Here is a 6,531-nt window from a genome sequence, read left to right as displayed (position 1 = left end):
AAGCTCTAGCTGCTATCCTCCCTCAGGGCAGATGGGGACAAGGGTCAGGGTGTTGCTCCTCTGATAGGGTCTGGGGATGATGTGAGGATGGAGGAGACTTGGATATTTATTCACTTTTCACGTGTCAGTGTTTTGTTTTGCCTATGAGCGCTCCAGCTCTTTGCAGAGGGGGTGGCTGCCCCATTACGGGTCCCCCTTTAGTGCCTAGTACAGTACAGGGCAGGTGGTGGGTGCTCTAAGGCAACCTGTTAAACAAAGGAATGAGTGCATGTGTAGGGTATCCTCTGGTGGGGGGATGTCAGTGGAGAGACCTTGCATTCCTCGTTCAGGGCACGGCCAGCTCAGGTGATGTTCCTGTCTGTGGCCCAGTTCCTGCTTGGCCACCCAGGACCCCAGCTCCCCAAAGGGGTCCCTTTGAACCCCATCCCCCTCATCTTGCTGCTTGGCCACCCACCCCCATGGCCTGGGTCCTGCACGGCCACCGTCTTCAGACTCACCTCCGAGTGGTTGGAGCACCTCGAAGTGTCTTGCTGCCAGAGTGCCAGTGACAGCCACAGAAATCATGAATTTCCGTGAATGGGGGATGCGGAGTTTTCTTGTATTCTATCCAGAGAGAGCTGTCCTTCAGAGGGGAATTTAGTGTAATTACCCTTAAGGGAGCGATCCTTACACAGTCAGTCACAACACTGACCTCCTGGCTGAGATTTGACAGCAAAATTGCAGGCTGTGTACTCAACAGAAGGGGCATCCTCCTTTTTTGGGGGTTGAGGGGGGAGGCGGGAAGGAAGAAGGAGGAGGGAAAAGAGACTCAGAGGCTTTGAAAAGAAAAGTGCTGGCTTACAGCTGCCAGGCAAGTGGATTCTCCTTGGCAAGGCATCTACGGGGCAGGGAGAAGGTGTCCAGAGATCCGCTGGCAACTTCACGTGGCTCCTGAAGAGGGGCCAAGGTAGGCACTCCAGCCCTTCAGACCTTTGAGCTCTTGTCTGTGATCTTAGCTAAAGTGAATCTTACTGTAAGAAGGATTTGGAGGGTACTAGGCACTATTTGATAAACTACTCAGGGATGTTTTCCCAAACGTATCTGTCTCTTGGTCCCTCCCATGGTACTAGAAGATCCACCGTTCCTTTTACCTTGAAGCTGACAGACCTGAGACCCTGTAAACCTACACCTGGGTTACCTGAAAGGACTAATGTGCTAATGCGTGACCACTCCAACTTTAGCACGGACTCATTTCTCAGATGTGCTGGCCCATCACATGACTGAATCCAGTTTCTGTGAAGCATTGGAAAAAATCTGGTGTATGGGTAGATCTTGATGGTCTGTGGAGCCTGGCAAGGAATGGAGGTAAATCCCCAAATCTCAAAGCTAGACGGGACCCCAGAAGCCAACTGGTCCAAACTTCGCGGAGAAGGAGTCCTTGTCTCTCTATTCTTCCTCCAATCAAAAATCAGGGCTGGGCGGGGTGGCTCACGCCTGGAATCCCAGCACTTTGGGAGCTAAGGTGGGCAGATCACCTGAGGTCAGGACCAGCCTGGCCAACATGGAGAAACCTTGTCTCTACTAAAAATATAAAAATTAGCCTGGGAGGAGGAGGTTGCAGTGAGTGGAAACAGCGCCACTGCACTCCAGCCTGGGTGACAAGAGGGAAATTCTGTCTCAAAAAACAAAACGGAACAAAAAAACTCCCACAAAACAGGCACCTCTGCCTGCACAATTCCTAACAGCAGGGGCTCACTGTCTCTATAGAGGTCCATCCTGCTGTTAAATAGCATGGACCACTGCCAAATTCCTCCGGAGTGCAAAGGAAAATCTGTGTCCATGAAATTTCTTCCTTCCTTTTGGAGCCCCTTTGGCAAATCTAGGCTTTCTCCAGAGGGACATCCCTTCAGTTACGTGGGGACCATGCTCAGCTGTCCAACATCTTCTCCTCCAAGTCTGAAATCCAGTGGTTTCATCACCATCTGGCTCATTCTCCCAGGAAAAAGCCCAAAAGGAGCCTGAAAGGGCACAGGAGGGCCTGAAATGCAAACCCAATGTTTATTGAGCATTTGCTATGTTCCAAGCAGAAAAAACCACCCTATCTCTTTTCATTCTCCCAACCAATTCAGTGTAGGGAGGATATTAAATTATTCCCATTTTACCGTAGAGAAAAGAAGAACCCAGGAAGCTTCAAATCACTTGCCCCCAAAAGGGGCTGAGCCAGAAAGGGAGCCCAGACTCCTGACCCAGGCCCAGAACTTTCCTTGAGAATCCAGCTGTGTTGGCTTCTACACCTGTGGGGCACCATTGGGTTTGGGGAATGATCTGCCATCATTCTCCTCTCTCCACCTCCATGATGATTTTCTGCAGAGCCTTTCTCTCCACTTGGCAGGGAGAAGGAATGCCCGGGGAAACCCAGCTTCCATCCTGAATCCTCCCCGAATGCTTCCCTGCCCGTCCCAGTCCTCAGTAACTGCTTCAGCTATAATGACAACATTGATCGTTATTTACTGAGCACAGGACCATGCTCCAGCACCTTCCCTAAGGTATTGGATTCAATCCTCCAGGCATTTGCCCTGGCTGAGAGGTCTGTCTGGGCTTCTCTCCCCTCAGATACATGCATCTCCTGTAAGGACCACCTTCTCTGGGAGGGCCAACCTAATGCTCCTTACCAGGTCTTTGTACCTGCTCGCTTTCTTTCTTTTTCTTTCTTTCTTTCTTTCTTTCTTTCTTTCTTTCTTTCTTTCTTTCTTTCTTTCTTTCTTTCTTTCTTTCTTTCTTTCTCTCTTTCTTTCTCTCTCTTTCTTTCCTTTCTCTCTCTCTCTTTTCTTTCTTTCTTCTTTCTTTCTCTCTTTCTCTCTCTTTCTTTCCTCTCTCTCTCTCTTTCCTCCTTCCTTCCTTCCTTCCTTCCTTCCTTCCTTCCTTCCTTCCTTCCTTCCTTCCTTCCTTTCTTTCTTTCTTTCTTTCTTTCTTTCTTTCTTTCTTTCTTTCTTTCTTTCTTTCTTTCTTTTTGAGATGGAGTCTCATTCTGTCACCCAGGCTGGAGTGCAGTGGTGCAGTCTTGGCTCACTACAACCTCAGCCTCCTGGGTTCAAATGAGTCTCCTGCCTCAGTTTCCCAAGTAGCTGGGACTATAGGCACGTGCCACCACCCCCAACTAATTTTTGTTTTTTTCAGTTGAGATGGGGTTTCACTATGTTGGTCAGGCTGGTCCTGATCTTATGATACACCCGCCTCAGCCTCCCAAACTGGGATTTACAGGCATGAGCCACTGCACCAGGCCTGCTGTATTTCTTTTGAAAGCTCACGTCACCTTCCAAAGAGTATTTAATTTACTGATTATTGTGCTCATGGCCTATCTTCCTCCTCTTTAAGTTCCAAAAGGCAGAGGCTGTGTTTTGTTAACTGTCACATCCCAAGCCCCTAGAACACCTCCTGCCGTACAGTAGGTGCACAAGCCATCTTTGTGAAATGACAGGAGGAAAACTCAAAACCCTTTGAGGCAGTTGTGCTGATTTCACAGCAGAGAGGAACTAGGGCTCTCATTCTGGGTTAGGTGGCTTGTCCGAGGTCACAGAGCTGGCCATACCCAGCTGTGTGCTGGGCTGCTGAGTATGAGGCCATTTGGGGTGGGCCTTGAGCCTGAGCCTCTTCTGAGTGTGTGTGTGTGTGTTTGTGTGTGTGTTGGCTTTGTAGGGAATTTCTACCTGCATTCCAACCAGCAGGTCCTCCTGGGCACCCCTCCCCTCCTTTACAGGGCTCCTTCCCTTCCTGCAGCTCCTTTCAGCCCCTGCGTTCTTGCCCCAAGCCTGGAGAGTCCTGCAAGTGCAGCTCAGCTCACCTCCCTCCCCTGAGCACATGGGTCCCTGGCCTGGGCTGAAGTCCACACCAGGAGCCCGAGATGCCCGTGAAAGGCCCCCACCCTGGCCTCCGAGTGGCTCCTCTCCCCAGAGATGTAAATCTGGGCCCCAGAGTGGCCACACAGAACATACATCTTAAACAAACACTTCTCCTTGCTGTTTATCTCCCTGGCCTTTAAACAAACTCTTTCAAAGGTTTCTGCTGATAGGAGAGATTTACTGAAAACCATTCCTTGCTTAAAAGCCCTGGGTTTATGCTGCTGGGGTGGGGGCAGTGGGGCCTTCAGGCCTGGGGTTTCTCTGACTCCGGGCCACATGTTTATCCTCCAGGCCTTGATAGAGGAGCAACACAGACTAATCTTTATGGAAAAGAAAATAATAAAAGCAGGAAAGGGGAGGGGTGGAGGCTTGGGGAAGTTTGGTTCTTGTCACTAACTCCAAGAGGCTGTGGCAGGTCCGGGTGTGGCAGTGCCCACCACACTGCAGCCCTGCCTGGGGGTGGTGGGGTGAGCTAAGCATCCAGGAGGGGTGGGGCTCCCCTGAACTTTGGACGGAAGGCCCTTGGGCAGGTGAGCCTCTTCTCGGGCCTCTCTCTGCTGGATGAGGGGTGGAGGGAGGGCAGCAGTCACATGATCACGTCTATCCCTGCATCAACCAACACTCAGAAGGCACCTAGCCTGTGCCAGGACCTGGGGGTGGAGAGAGGAATAGTTGTTAGCATTTAGTTCAGCATTTCTGTGGGCCTGGTACTGTTCTAAATCACTTAGGTGAATCAACTCTCATTTAAGAAGTAGATTCTGTAATTATCTCAGTTTTGTATATGGGGAAACCAAGTCACAGAGAGATTACTGGCCATATTCCAGAGGTTTTGGTTTACAGGGATGCAAACTGGGCACTGGATTCCAGAATGTGTCTCAAGTGGGAAACTATTGCTGTAGAGATTGATATTCCCATTTCCTACCCACTCCTCACTTGTCCTCCCAATAATACAGTATCTCATCCATTTCAAGGTGTCTCACAATTCACTGACATGGTATTTCTTCTTAGTGGATTGTAAAATAATGGTGCATCTTTCAATCTTTGGTTCAATAAAATATAGTAATAGAGAACTAATGTCTACCAACTGTGGGGCTTGGGCTGGGTGATTTGCATGCATATCTCATTTAGTCCACCTCCCAAAGCTTTAAGATAGGTCACAGGAGCACCTCTGATGAGAAAACTTAGGCACCAAGAACTCAATAACCTGCCCAAGATCACCAGCTGGTGGGAGGGGGAGGCCAGGATTTGAACCCATAATTAAATGGCCTAATATTTGTCCTTGACCCTTTCAGATTGTCTTACACGTTTCAAACTGTCTTCCCACCTCTTTTGTCCATTGAGGAAGACACTGAAATCCAGCAAGGTGAAGTGACCTGTTCTAAGTTACACATCTGACTCCTCAACCTGTAACTGCAGGAGAACCGTGGGAAGTGGGTTTTTGTTTTTTTGTTGTTGTTGTTTGCTTGTTTTAAGCCTACCTGGGCTTTTATAGCTGGAAGCTGCTTCTAAGAGAACAGGACCAGGAAAGTGGGCCAGGGCAGGGGCCTCTGAGAGCATGGGCCATCCTGGGTCTTGGGTGCTGAAGGATGGAGCCAAGGCCTGTTGTGGGATCTCCCAAGGGCAGAGGACCTGGGCAGGGGCAGATGTCATCACAAAGACTCCACTGACTTCCGTCTCTGCTTTGTTTGTGAAGCAAAGTTGCTACAGTGGCAGGTGGGGAGGGAGCAGAAGGCTGGGTAGGAATTTCCAGTCCTTCCCTGGGCCCATAGTTCAGGCCAGAAGCCACTCCCTTTCTCCATGTTTACACGAAGCGGGCCACACCCCTCGAGATGGCACAGACTGACACCCCCTTCCAGTCCCCTTGCTTCAGGCCAAATACTTTTTCACTCACGTTAAAGCACTTTTCAGCACCTGGGCTCTGAGCTGGGGAGCATTTCCAGGGAGGAAAGAACAGAGAGAGTTTGAGGAGGAGGCTGGGGGTGGGTTGAGGGGAGGTGGGGAGCTGGGGGTAGTTGAGGCTAGGACAAAGTTATGTGGGTGATTGTCTTGTACCCATCATCTTTCTTTGTGTATTATTCTTTCCTTATATAGTGACATCTAGTTTCCAAAACTTTTCCTTCCTCCTAGCAACTCTTGCCCTAAGACACTTAATTCACACCAAGGTAAACATGACTGATAACAGCTTCCAAAGTGATCCTTTCAAGGGCATTTTGGCAGTGGCCTTTTTATTTGTTCATTCATTCTTTGATTTACTCAACAGTTTCCTTTGGCATTCCTGGAGACCCTCCATCCTATCTTGAAGTCTTAGCTGGGACACCTCTAAGCTGTTTGGTGGGCTGCTGTCCAAACTCTGGGTTTTGTGAGTAATCACACCCACACCCTCTGACAGCATGTAGGTGTATTAGCAGCAACCCAAACTGTCTTTTTTGTGCCTTCAATGGAAGGAAAGGTAATTTCTCCTCATGAAAAAAGTTTGGGAGATTTTGCCTAAATGAAAAGGGAGGTGCTTTAATGATAGATCTCCAGGCGTCAAACCCATCAGTCCATCTGAGTCTGGACACAGCTGAGCTCCCCAGGGCAGCTGGGCAGGAGCTCATCCAGGACATCAGACCTTGGGGTAGAATTTCCACCCTACTTGCCCTCAGGGCTCTGC

Source organism: Callithrix jacchus, chromosome 4 (assembly GCF_049354715.1).
Source record: "Callithrix jacchus isolate 240 chromosome 4, calJac240_pri, whole genome shotgun sequence".
In the NCBI taxonomy this organism is placed as follows: domain Eukaryota; kingdom Metazoa; phylum Chordata; class Mammalia; order Primates; family Cebidae; genus Callithrix; species Callithrix jacchus.
The sequence above is the reverse complement of the archived record's forward strand: the minus strand, read 5'-3'. Positions refer to the sequence as shown.